The sequence below is a fragment of the Dermacentor andersoni genome, chromosome 4 (genome assembly GCF_023375885.2).
Source record: "Dermacentor andersoni chromosome 4, qqDerAnde1_hic_scaffold, whole genome shotgun sequence".
NCBI classification, from domain to species: Eukaryota; Metazoa; Arthropoda; class Arachnida; order Ixodida; family Ixodidae; genus Dermacentor; species Dermacentor andersoni.
In genome coordinates, this window is record NC_092817.1 from 11,307,983 (window position 1) to 11,322,082 (window position 14,100).

Consider the following 14,100-nt stretch of genomic DNA (forward strand, 5'->3'; position numbering starts at 1 on the left):
AAACCACGATATAATTATGAGGCTGGCCGTGGTGGGACACTTCAGATTAATTTTGACCGCCTGGGCTTCTTTAACGGGCACCGAAGGTACGGTATAAGAGCGTTCTTGCATTTCGCCCCCATGTAAATGCGGCCGGTGCGACCGGAATTCGATCCCGTGACCTCAGGTTTGGCAGCGGAATGTGAACACCACAAAGCAACCACGGCGGCTGTTAGATATAGCGCCGCATGCACTTTATTTTTTACGTTTCACTTTTTTTTTTTTTGTTGTCGCACGCTGGCAGCGTCACTTGGTTCGATGATCGACGATCGTGTTGCCAGTATTGTCACTATCATTATCGAATAAAGTGTTCACACTTCTTGTGTGAATTGTCACCTGTTTCGCTGATTGAATTGAAGTTTATTTTTTACATACAGTGCAGAGTAATGTATGTGAACAAATGCATTTGAATTTCTAGCGCGAGGCTAGTTGGGAGCCACAGCAAAACTCTGCAGAGGCAACAATTTACACTGGACAAAGTGGAGAATATTCAGAAATGCCTATGATATAATTGAACATTTACAAGTAAAGAAAAATGCACCAGAAAATAAAAGAAAGCTGTGAAGGCAATATTACACATAGTACAGAAGGTTATAAGAAAGCAGTTTTAAAGATATCAGGAAACTAGCTGCATGCTTGACCTCCGTGAGGAGAACGCTCCACTCGACTGCGCCAACGCTTGAAATTTTCCGTTCACCGTGCACTTTGCGGACCTTTGGAAGCAGCAAAATTCTCTTTCGCGCGCTGCGTGCATACCATCCTATTCGGCGAAGCTGGCCGCACACAGTGGGTACTTGGTAAGGATGCCATTATTACCCATTGTAAGTGTTCTAAAATTTAGTAATCCGAGAAACGGTAAAATATTTATTTATTAAAAAGAGCGGCGTTGTGTTAGCATTGTAATGTAAAGAAGGCATAAAGCGCACAGCCCTCTTCTGAAGTTTAATTAGCTGGCTCAATGAATGAACGATAAATCTCAATGTATGAACCTCAATGTACGACTCTCAATGTGCGAACGATAAATCCTGGCCACGGCGGCCCCATTTCGATTGGGGCAAATGCGAAGACACCCGTGTACTTACATTTAGGTGCACGTTAAAGAACCCCACGTGGTCCAAGTTTCCGGAGTTCTCCACTACGCAGTGCCTCATAATTAGATCCTGGTTTCGGCCCGTACAACTCCATAATTTAATTAAATAAAAACTGTACATTGTGTCTTTTCTTGCGTTGAGAGGACACTTATTTGGTAAGCGCCACTGGTTTATATCAGCAAGCTCATTATTGGCTATACACGCTGCTTTAGCTGCAGACTCATGCGCACTGTGACTAACAGTGTCATCTGCGTACGTTATGGCAGAGAGACTAAATAGTACCTCTGGCAGGTCATTCACGTATCGGGACAAAAAGCACTGGTCTCCTGTGCTCATCACGCCTTCGTGACAAAAACGTTTGGCTCGTAATACCCCATAAACAAATATGGCGCATAAAACACCGCAATTCACCTTATTGTGTTTTTAAATTACGTCCGCTATACAGCACAACGTGTCGTGGCCTCCGGCGGAGCACACGCGCACGGAGGCCGCCACTCTGCGCGGCACGCACCACGCCCCGCGCAGATCACCGAGCTCCCGTGGCTTGGGGACCGCGCAGTCGTAGGCGCTTCTAGCTGCACATTACCGCAGGGGCTTGTCTGTTTGTTTTTTTGTTTATTCACAGATGGGAGGTTATGCTAATTAGAGCCGGCCATGCCATGATACAGTCAACAAACTTAGGCAACCTCTTTCCTCATATAACACATACGCAACAAACATATAGGTATCCTAACTGTACAGGAAAAAAAAACAACAACATTGTGGCCCCGCGAATGAGGATGTACAGCATCTTCTGGTAGAACGTCCGCGACACGACGCACACGGACAGCGCTTGGCACGTGATTTAATGACTTTAGACCGCAGGCCCTTCAGTATCGGGAAGAGCTTACGTTCATGACCAACATACTCATTGCAAGGACGAGCGTTACTGGCCTTCCCATATTTCTAGAACCGAGAAGTATTGTCGGAAACTATTGAATAGAGTGTTTTAATGTGATAAGCCCATGCCATGGAATATTCTTTTTATACCTGACTCTGGCAACTTCTAAAGTACCTTCATTTGAATCTAATCCGTTCTTTCTCATGTGCCCTGACTTTAGTCAAGTTATGTGACCGGACTTTGTGTTTACTTTTGTCCACCTGTGTGACTGGACTTTGTGTTGCGGTGTTTCTGAGTTGACTTTCAGTTTCAGTGTGACATTAGTGTACTTGTGGGACTGGACTTTGTGTTATTATGATTTGAAATTGACCTTTAGCTTTAATGCGTTAAGTTAATCTTTTTTTAATCTCTATGTGAAAAGAAGTAGCCGGCGCCAACTAAAGGCGACAACATTTCCCAAGTACCACATAATTTTAAAAAATCTCCCCCCCCCCCCCCCCAATGTAAAGTATACTAGAAATAAACTAACCAGAAGAAGCGTTGCACATGAACGGCAATAGTAGTCGCAAGGTCCTGACTCCGTTTCCCGTTGGCGGGCAAAGCATCGTTTCCCGTCGCGACATACGGTCACGGTGAAACTGACTATGACTATTTATCACTTTCTTTATCATAGCCCCGACTATGATATGTGCAGACGACGACGACGATTGCGTGGCGGAAAGGACGGACCGATGCGGCAAATAAAGCTTCTAGCTTTGAACGGTTGTCTCATTAAAAGAAAATAATGGTTGAATTTAATGAAGCACCAAAATAGCATTGATGAAAGATTCACGCCAATAAACAGTAAAAAGCGCACGATCGAAAATCGCGCGGACAGGGAATGGGATGAAGAATTGGGAAAGTGTAAGAGGAGTTGGCCAAATGGAGTATGAACCCCCAAACTACAATTGCACGATACGCCTTGAGAAAGAGAGATGCGAGAAAAAAAAAGGAGAGAGAGAGAGGCGGCCTCTGAGAAGGCGCCTCACGCGGAATCGGAACAACACTCGAGAGAAGAAGAAACGGGGCCGCGGTGGTGTAAATTATAAAACTGGACGCCTGCCGCACCGGCGCGAGGCTCAATGCTCGGGCGGCCAAGGAGGTGCGGGGAGCAATGGGCGGAGCAAGTGCTGTCGAGCCAGAAGGGGGCGCGCCGGTAGCAGCGGCGGCCAGCGTTGCGCAGTTGGTCGTTCGTCTGACTGGGCCCTGAAATATTCACGGCTCCAGCGCCTGCTTGCGCGGCGCAGCGAGAGCAAGCGTTGCTCGCTGCGAGTCACGCGGCGCAGCGCTTGGCGCTCGGGGTGTTTTATTTACGCGCGTGATAGAGAGAGAGATTCCCTGCCGGCGCGCGCTCCTCGCGGCTTGCAGCCAGCCGACGGATGACTCCCCCGTCCGGTTAGTTAACTCCGCCGCGTCACTCGACAAAGCTTCCTTTTTGCTCGGCGCTGCTGGCCACGGCCGCGTCGTCAGCCGGTCGCACGCGGTGTTGTATGGCCCTCACTTCCAGCTACTGGTCGGCTGGGCGTTGGTCGTTTCGGCTAGTCGAGCGATGTGGGTTCTCTTTTTATTATTAGTACGCCTTTGCCGGAAGATTTCCTTCGCTTGTTTTCGGCGTGTGTCCCGCTTTACGTAAGTGCGTGTGACGCACAAGTGAACGAGCCACAGTTGATGCGGTCTCGCTCGCTTTCTTTCTTCTTCAACTCCGAAGGCACCGTCTCCATTTCGGACCCACGGCCGCAAATTGTGCGATGCCACGCCTCCGAGGTTTAACTTTTGCTCGGTGCGAATCTCACAACATGGGCCCGGCGCTACCGTAGAAGCTCTGCAAAAGAAAGCGAGACACGGGCAGCACGGGCAGAGAGCGATTTCGGGTGCTCTTCACAACGCGACTACACTTGGAGCGTTGAGGTTTATACGTGCTAAATTATGTGCTAGATCCCCCCCAATAAAAGAAAGAAAGGCTTCTTCTTACGAAGCGGATTGTAATTCGTTCCGTGCCCACAAAAGGAAATACTTATTGTTTTCTAACATAATAAAACCAAGAAAAATGTGGTAGAACGAAAACACGTGTGCAAGAATAAATTAAGCGGAATATCCCTGAACGGCAGCTGTCCAAGATGTGCGTAGCATTATGTGGATAGTACCACGTTCGGCGTGCGAAGTGCCGTTCCAGGAAAATTACTTTTTCTGATGATGCAAAAACCTCGCCATGTTCGCCTGGACGTGATAGCCCATCATTCAAGTGAATCATAAGCAGCGATATCCACTCGCATTTGCTTATGGTCTGCGTCGTATAAAGAGATCAGAACCACGCAACAAAAGAAAAGTACGGGGTTTTACGTGCGAAAACCATGATGTGATTATGAGGCATGCCGTAGTGGGGGACACCGGAATAATTTGGACCGCCTGAATTTCTTTAACGTTCATCTAAATCTAAGTACACGGCTATTTTCGCATTTCGCCCCCATCTAAATGCGACCGCCGTGGCCGGGATTCGATCCCGCGACCTCGTGCTTACGAGCCCGACAACCGTGCAGCACAGTTGTCTGCTCTGACTCCTTCGAGTGTGAAAAAGGCTAAATGCATTCAGCAACATTGAGTCGCATCTCTGTTCATCAGCGAAGAGCGGGCGTCCTTTTTTTCTGTGCAATGGAAACAGCTCGTCCGAAGGCGTACGCTATACAAGCCGCGTCGTCTGCTGCGCGATGGTCCCGCGTGACCTAGTTGCAAGTCGACGCGACCGACGCCCTCGTATGGGTGACAGGTTGGGGCCAGGTCTCCGAGCGAGTTTTCTGACTGACCGCATACAGTAACGCTGACTGAGGGCGGAGCATCGGCCTGCGCGGCAGTGCATGGCAACTTGCACAGCTTTAAAAGATCGAAAGGTAAGGCAAATCAACAAAATTATTCAATGCCTGGCGTGTAATGTTTTATGCGCTGAATTTGATACCTTAATATGCTTATTTGCTCGGGCGAAACTCAACAGAAAACCGAACGTACTGACTCGAAGTTTCCCAGTCGTGAGCAGCCCAGCAAATCAATTTTAATTAGTTGTTTACTGTACTAATTATTATTTCACTCAATATATTTCATTTATGTTTTTCTTTTTTGCATGAGTCTACAATTGATGGGCATAAAAAAAAGTAAACAAGCTGCTTTAGCTTTCTTTGGTGTGGGCTTTGTGGGGATAAGTTTGCAAATATGCAGGTTACATTTATATAATTTGAACGAGGCAGCACATATACAGTTTATCAAGAGCATTACATTTTACCGCAGCAGCCTGTTTCTCTCTTCGCATTATTTCTTTATCGGGAATCTCACGGTACCCTCCGCGAAAAACTCCGATCTTGCGTCAACGTTCACGGAAAGCGTGCTTCACGGCTTAGTGACCATTTCTGCGGAAAAGCAACCTCCTCCATGAACAAGCGCGCTTCGCGAATCGCCAGAGAAGCAGCTGCAGACGGCGCCAAGTGTGCTCTGCCAGGGCGACAAGCAGTGTCGGCTCGCTTAACTTGAAAAATGTCCTCATATATTAAGAGGAGACATTTCATGCCGCAAGTGAGAAGGATCGCTTTTCCTTTTTTCTTTTTTCGTTTTCTCTCAGTAGACTCCGTGAGTGATCGGATCGTATTTTCAGATCGTTATTTTCACAATGTTCGTGAAACATAAGCAGTACATTGCACTATTCCTTTCCGGAGCTAAGTAACGATTTCCTACACTTGCCGTTTGGTTTCATTTTACGAGCGCCTTATTCTATGAACAGTACCCCATGATTCGGAATTACAGATTCTTCAGCAAATTTAATTTGGGGTCCTAGCGTTCATGTACAAAGATCAATGTGTACGCACGTTTTTTTTTTTTTTTTTTCAGCTTTCAAAGTAGCATTGCTTGAGGAACATGGCTTGCCGTTACAAGGCAACAGGCTAGAATTCCACGAGTACTGATGCCAATTTTAATATTTCTACAACAGCACTATATTCTTAAAACCAAAGCGGAAAATGAGCCGCTGGGGACTTTAGTCAAACGTGTCGCTACTTGGTCTCGTCGATGCGTATAATGAAGGCAAACACACTAAATAAATGCGTCGTTTTCATTCTTCTTTTGTTAAACTAAACTAATTTTTGCTTTCTTTGGCGCCCGAATATATGTCGTTTCCGTGGTTAATGACCTGGGAAAAATTTGGCTCTAATTGCTTTTCCACTTCCTCTGATTGTAATTTTCTCTCGTTAAGCAGTAGAACAACAACAGAAGTGCCCATTTGCCTTTTCACTTTCTTTTTGGCGAATCTTAGCTAATGTTTTCCCATGGCAGCTATAACCGTAATTACTTGGTCCATTGAATTATACTGCACGGAAGTGTGAGTATTTGAGTGTGGTACTTTGATGATTATTAGCTGGTAATACTATACAGGGTGTTTCAGCGAGCACTTTCAAATTTTTTAAAGGTTGCCTATGACAGATAGCTCAATTCTAGTTGATGAGCCGGTCTACTCGAAGCGCCGGACACTACTTGCACAAAAAATTGAAATGCAAAATCGGCTAATTAACAAGAACGCACTACTTAACTGTTTAACTAATGATCTTATGACTCATATTGCAATTTACAAATTCTAGCAGTGTACTTCGCAAGGCAGATCCACTTGGAACAGATTTCTCAGGACGCCAGCAGTTTCGAGACATAAATTCCGGAACTTTGCGGAGAAATGCATTGGCGTTCCAGTTACTTGTGTGCTTCAGTGCATGAAACGGCGTTTTGTTAACAAGTTAACTGGAACGCCAATGCGTTTCCCCACAAAGTTCGGGAATTTGTCTCGCAACTGGTGTCATATTGAAAATTTGTTCCAAGTGGATCCGCCTTGCCAACTCCACGGCTAGAATTTGTAAATTGCAATATGGACTATAATGTAATTACTTAACCTAATTAGTGAATTTTATTATTGATTAGTCTATTTCGCATTTAAATTTTTTGTGAAAGTATCATCCGCCGTTTAGAGTAGACCAGCTCATGAACTAGAATTGTGATATCTGCCGCAGGCAACTTTTAAAGATTTTTGAAAGTGTTCGCTGAAATACCCTGTATAACAGTTCGTTAAATGCTTGTACCACATACTTCTCCTTATTGTGTGGCCGTAACTATTGAAACTATCATAAATATAAAGAAAGTGCAATAAATACTTTACGGTTGATGCCATTCAGCGCAAACTGCATGAAAATGGAGCATGTGTTTAAAATTCTTATTTTACGTAATGGGCGGCCAAGAAATGCCCAAGAATTGCCGAAAGCAGATAACATGTCTAGTAAGAATGAAATAGAAACATGATGAACTTTTGCCTAAGCCTAGAAAAATATATAGATAACCTAGCAGAAAAAGACTGCCTACGCCCCAAGAAAGAAAATTGACTGAAATATGCTAGAGCCTGCTGTATTGTATGTTGCTTAGCTGAGACGCGAACAGACAAAAAAATTGCTGGCTCTCGCGTAATCAAGACTAGATGAAAGCATGAAACGGCAACTAACAGAGCAGATTGGTTGGAGACGGTACTAGCAATAATCTTAAAATGGCTGCAGTGCAGTGCCCACCACATCACACCGCACCATACTCTGCAATGCCCCTTGTGGAGGCTGCCCAGCTAGAAGAAAACCGGTTGCAGGGGGCGCCACGCAGCGTGGCGCCATCTCTCGAGGCGGCGCAGAACCCGCGCCGCGGAACTCACAGACCGCTGGCGTTCAAAAGAGCACAGGCAACTCTGTCTCAGCGCTAAGAGATGACAATGAAGTGTATGGCGCCCTGTATCTGCCTTTAGAACGCCGCTTATGGAAATGGCAAATAAGAATTCAGCGTACTAGAAGTCACAACTCGAGTGATATTGTGAACAAACATTAGGAAGAACTCGGAAGCAATATTTTTTGTAACTTGTTTGGGCAGTAACTAGCGTATCTAATGCGGTCCTGCACAGAGGGTTGGGGGCCAGAGGCCGAATGTTTTAAAGGTTTGACTGGTTGCCCGGATGTTCTCGTTTGAGTGCCCGGATAACGGCTGCGGCTTTTGGTTCAAGGTCACTTGAAGCTCGCGGACAACTGGAGCTAAAATCATTTCATGCTTAAAGATATGAAGATCCAACGCAGATGTTGGAATCTATGTGAGACTTATTTACGTGCTATACAACTAGCGACGATGCGTACAATTCTATTTACTTTCATCCAGTGCCGCGTGTAATCTCATATAATGTTTACCAGCACAGCATGGCCCACAAGCTACGCCCAAATGCAAGCACCAGATAAGGGGGACGTCTACGCTGCGATGTGACGAAGGTGCTGTATGATGCCTGTCGAGGAAAGAATGACAGGTATGTGTGTAAAGATAAGTGCGACACATTTCAAGATATATTTAAGGATCCTACACCTCTTGTGCCACAGTGACACCAAATCTAGAGAATCCTTAGAGAGAAAGAGAGAGAGAGAAAGTTTAATGATACAAAATGCAGAGAGGTTGGCCTGAGGCCCATTCCTCTAGCCAGCTACAGAATCCTTGCATATGTATGTGTCGTACTGCGAAGAATTGTAGAACTGTGATACATACACAGCAAAGAGGATTGCTGTGTATGACAAAGAGAATTACGACGCACATTTAGACATAGTTACTGGTTCTGTACATCTTATGTCATTGCGGCACGTGCTCGCTACAGAGGACTGGCTAAGCATGGGGGGCACACCCAGTGGCAAATGTGAAAGGGCTAACCCAATAAAAACAAAGTAAGACGAGGAATTCGGTGAATATAAGGCGCGATTTTTTTAAAGGTTGGCGTGCTTCAGAGCTGCCTTGAACAGACATTGCATCTTGACGTGCAAACCAGCGCATATAGAAACACGTCATCAGGAAGGAGAATAAGTGCACAAAACAATCGCTGCACACGCACGGGCGTTTTATTTCAGAAAAGTTAGTATATGCACACAACGGCGCGCCGCCGTGCGACAATGAATGGCACTATTTATCAAAAGAAACGGGAACTAAACAATCATAATTGAAAACGTTCTTATCACGTTTTTGGCTGCTCTTCCAAGAATGAGAATTCGCGCTCGTTTAGCACGACAGATGGTCGCAAAAGGTGTCCGTTTTTATGCGCTGCTTCACACGTTAAGATGATAAGTCACAAATTTGCCTAGCTGTCGACATTGCTGAAAACATTGTATGTTAACATTGTATGTATGAATTTATTTTTATTACACCAATCAAGGGTGCGCTTACTGGTACTATTTTGTAAGTCAGCATACAAGGGTTATAGAGGATGTCCCAGCTAAATTTAGGCAAGGTTTCAAAATATGCCGGACCATTCTATAACAACGTCACCAAATGCCTACTGTTGACTATTGCACGTAGCAGGTCAGACTACTTCTTGTATTGCTTAATTGCATAAATACGCATGATTATACACCAACTAAGCAAATATTAAGTTTAAGGCAATATTTCCGATGAGACAGTTGTAGAGTGTTCTAGAAACATCAAATCCTGCAGCGTCTTACGTTCTACTTATCACGTAATAATTTCGTCTGCGTTATTAAATAAAGCCCGCTCAATACAAAAAAAAAGCTTGTGATATCCCCGCGTCCCGACCGCGATTGCAGTGCTCTACAAACGTGTCACGTATGAAAGAACAGCGCATGCTGCCGCTTAAGAAGTGACAGAGCAGCGGTACAGGCGTCCACTGCGCGATCTACACCAGTGAGGTTGTGTCTTCGCGGTACTTAATGATAGCGATAAGTAGATCGATCAACACAGCAGGCTAAATGCGCTATTCGTGTTTCGTGCGCTATTCGTGCGCTATTCGTGGCCCCACCAGAATGCAGGCGCCAAGGCCGAGAATCTAAGCCCCGTGCGCTCGTGCCTAGAGACTCAGTCACCGCTTCGTTTGTGCGCGAAATACTTCAATGACAGACGTGGCTCTGTAGCGTTGGAGACGGGCTGTTGATAACCGTCAGATGACTGTAAAGTCAAAGCAAGAGATATTACATATTTTCGAGGCCTCTTTGCAACCCCACTCGATGGAGGCAATAATGAATGCAGGTGAAATTGACACTGTGACACTAATGTATCTTATTCGTGTGAGTTCGATGACTGGAGTAGTTATTCCATAAATAGAAATAGAAACATGCCGGCGCAACTCGAGACGGCTATTACCAACACGTGGCAAGTTTAGAAATATCGCACGTAGAGTGACGCGACTGATGACGTCGATCTTAAATTTTCACCGACAAGTAGCGTCGGTGCTGTCCCCTATTTTTAAACTTGTTTAGTTCTGCTCTCCCGATAGTTTGTCGAAACCTAACAGGCGCAGTGCCAATCCGCGCAATGTTGTCCATCAACCGCTCCCGTCGTGAATATTGCGCGCGTTGTAATTCGGAAAAGAGAACGGGAGAACGAGCGAAGAACCGAAGCCCCGCCGGCAAGCAGGGGCACTCGGTCCAACTCTGGCAAGTATACAGCAGCGCGAGGAGGGAGCGCCACTGAACGGCTCTCGACGTCGTGTGTGTGTGACGGCCGTAAACGGTTGACCGCGACACGCTGCGAAGAGCCGAGCAAGTGGCGCCGCTTTGCGCGACCTCAGCGGAAAGGGGGGGCGGCCATGCGAGTAAGGGTGGTGGCAAGTGGCGAGGCTGATGTCGCCGTCTCCTGCGCACCGACAGAGGGCAAGGCGCTGCCCAAGAGGGGAAGCTCCTCTCAAAAGGACGGAGACGGCAGAAGGACAGATAAGAACAACCCCGGGCGGACAAAATAGAGGAAAGACGACAAGCGGCCGCGTGCGCCCGTCACCGAGCGCGCGCGCGCGCCGGGGCCGAGGACGATATTAGGTAGAATTTGACGCCTCGGTGACCTGACAGCACCGGCCTCTGCTGACGCCCAACACTCTCAATCTCTTAACCGTATTTTCGCTCTTGCTGTCCTGTTTAACTCGCTTCCCTCTTTTCCATTTGCACTAGATCATCCATCGCTGCTTTATCTTGCGACATATTTACGCGCGCATTTCAAACAACAGCTTTAACTCTTTCTCCTCTTCTCCGAACTTTCATAGTTCTTTTTCTTTTCTTTTATTTTTTTCTTATTTTTTACATCGCGATCGACAGTACAGCATTACTTTAGCTTTACTGGCTTGATTTTTTTTAATGTTTAAGATAACTTCAACTCCGGGACCGTATTAGCGCCACTTGTCTCGGAATGAATATTTAATATCTTTATCTTTTTGCCATTAATATATTCGTTTGCCATTTCTTTTTCTCTGGATTAGGTCTTTATCATACTTGTCTTATTAGTTCTCCATCTTAGATTGCTTCTCGCCCTCATTCTTTACGCAGCTCCTGCTTTTCATCAGGGTCAAAGACTCCCCGACCCTCTTTTTTTTTTCTTTAGGGATTTTGCATTTTAGCAACACGTTCTCCTGGATTTCGATTCGCAAACAAGTCTGCCGCCATCTGCTGTCGATGCGTTTTAGAAGTGGGTCGCAAGGTACATAGATCCTCAAAACAGCCCTGCTACACGCGAAATCAGTCCTCACTGTTTGCTTTCTCTCCGCGCAGGACATGAATGTTCTTCTTTTTGCTGACGGTTTCGTTGGGTCGTCACGCATTGGTGAACATCTGCCGCGACCTCCCATGACTGTGCCTCGCTTTCCTGGGCACATCCCGGTGGAACAGTGATGTGCTCTTATTTGTGCCTCTCTTTTTTTCTCTCTCCGTGACCCGTCAGCGACAGAGCGTGCTGCTGCTCGCGAAGGAATCTGTTTTGAATGCGTGGTCGCGCGGAACGTGTACGTGGTGAACAACATCGCTCGCGAGTCTCAAATTTCGGCCAGCGTGGCTGCAGTGGTGAGCGTCAATACCAATCAATGGGTGTCCTGTCGAGTTTTATTTCTTCTATTACTTTACGTGCGAAGCTGGTAAGAGCGTCAATGAAAGCAAAGCTCGTTACTTTTATAAACTGGTTTATTGCAGCTAACAGGTCTAATGCCTAAAAGATGCCGGCACTCTGAATGTGAGCGCTTCTCTTTTGAGACGCGCGATCCCGCTGGCTGCATTGCTCTTCGTCTTCCTCGCAGTTTACGTTGTGCTATACCTGGTACTGGAGGTGCCTGTCCCCTTTCATTTTCTTCTGCAGCATGAATAGAGCTAACTAACAAGGAACAGCCGCATCAATAGCATCTGTCGTGCACAGCATTGCTATCCTAGTCTTCCTGAACAAGAACACGGGCATACGTTCTCACTACTTCTTTTAATTCCATATTTCCGCTATATAATCTATATGATTCCTCCCTGTGTACGTGCGTGCGTGCGTGCGTGTGTGCGCATGCGTGTGTTCGGCTTTCAAGACGCTTTAAATGAGAGGGTGCAGCAAAATGCATGCAGTGTAGATGGCACAGTGAGCGTGCGCAAAATCTGGCCGATTGCCTCCTATCCGGTTTGCAGCGTGAGCGCTGTTTTTTGTTTGTTTGTTTGTTTGTTTGTTTGTTTGAGAGTTCTTTATTGTGCATAATAATAAGGTTACAAATGGGGATTATACATACACACAGAGGGAGGTCCCATAGTCAACAGAATGTACAGGGGACCTCCCATTACAAATGACTAGGATATGTAAGTACAAAGCAGCTATATGCAAACACACAATACACCATATTAGGTTAGTCACTAGCTAATGCTGTAAAATATTTAATGACACAAAGCACTCATTAATATTAATTGCTTGATTTTGGGTACGCTGTAGTTGGAATAAATGTGTGGGATACGTGTTCCCCCATGATGATATGCAATAATTAATATGCGTGTGAATAAAGGCGTATAGTAGAGGGATATGAGTGTATTCACATTAAATAAACTGCTAGCTTTAAATAATATTCTACTTCCATATGCTGCCTTCTTTATTAACGATAAAACTTGCTCATCAAATTTTAGGTGACCGTATTAGCAGACGCGTCCAAAGGCATTTTTGATGACAATTGCGGGCTCCCAGTAGACTCGATGTCCTGCCTTGGAACATCGCGATAATCGACATCATTTTATATTATTTTATTTTATTTGGTCAGTGTATATTTTTTATTTTAAGGATAGAATACACGTACAGTGCACAAGAACTGGCCTTCGAAAAAAGAGAAAAGAAAATTCACCAACTCAACTGTAGCTGACGTCTACGTAATGCGAAGCGTTGATGATTTGTAGAGAACGCTTGTGTGACTAATGTAACTCTTGCATAGTGAATGGTTATGTATAGATTATATGCCGCATTGTTTACATTTAAAATAAGCAAGAAAGCATGTTTGTAACCCGGTGGCGCATACCCAGTCGGGGCCTTGTTCACATTGCCGCTGAAAATCGATGACAGTGCACATGCCCAGTCGGCCCTGTGGCACATTCTCCTAGACTGCACTATAACCGGAATCGACAAACGAAAACGGCGAAACAGGCTCGCGCGCCAAAAAGTGGCTGGACTCGGAGAAGAATGGTTTGTATCAAAAAATCACGTGGCTCCTCAGCAATTTGGAGCCAGGGGTTATATTAAGAGTAGAGAAGTGATCAAAAGTTGCTCGTTGTTACTATTATGGTAGAATGAAGGGTTGCTACTTAGATTCGATACCAGAGAAATATGCAGATTTCATTTCTTATTTAATTATTATTTTATTATTCTATTTTATTTGTGTTATATTACATTCAGTTCGTTTATTTTTTCTCTGAGGAAGTTTGCCCGACGTAGCAAAACCCATTTTCGCCTCTTGCATCTGACAAGCATAAGATGACGGCAAGCAGTGCGTCCTCAACACTGCGTGAGAGTCACATCCATCGGACCATCGGGTCATACATTTAAGTACGTTTTCTGCGCTGCACTGATAGAGCACTGATTACACTACCTTTACGTGGTGTCTACCATATGTAAAAACTGCGCAATAAAGCTCACTATAAGGACAACGCACTAAACGTACATGAACTTAAATTGACGTGCTGCCGCAGAGCAAGAAAACAAGTTAACAAAGGAAGGAACAATATGACGTGGTACAACCCCAGCGTAGCAACC

At 45.4% G+C, this 14,100-nt stretch overlaps 1 protein-coding gene across 2 annotated transcripts in view; it reads right to left on the reverse strand.

Moving 5' to 3' along the window:
* Nucleotides 1-14,100, reverse strand: part of LOC129386072 (uncharacterized) — a 122,104-nt gene that overhangs the window by 60,101 nt on the left and 47,903 nt on the right. The window lies entirely within an intron of this gene.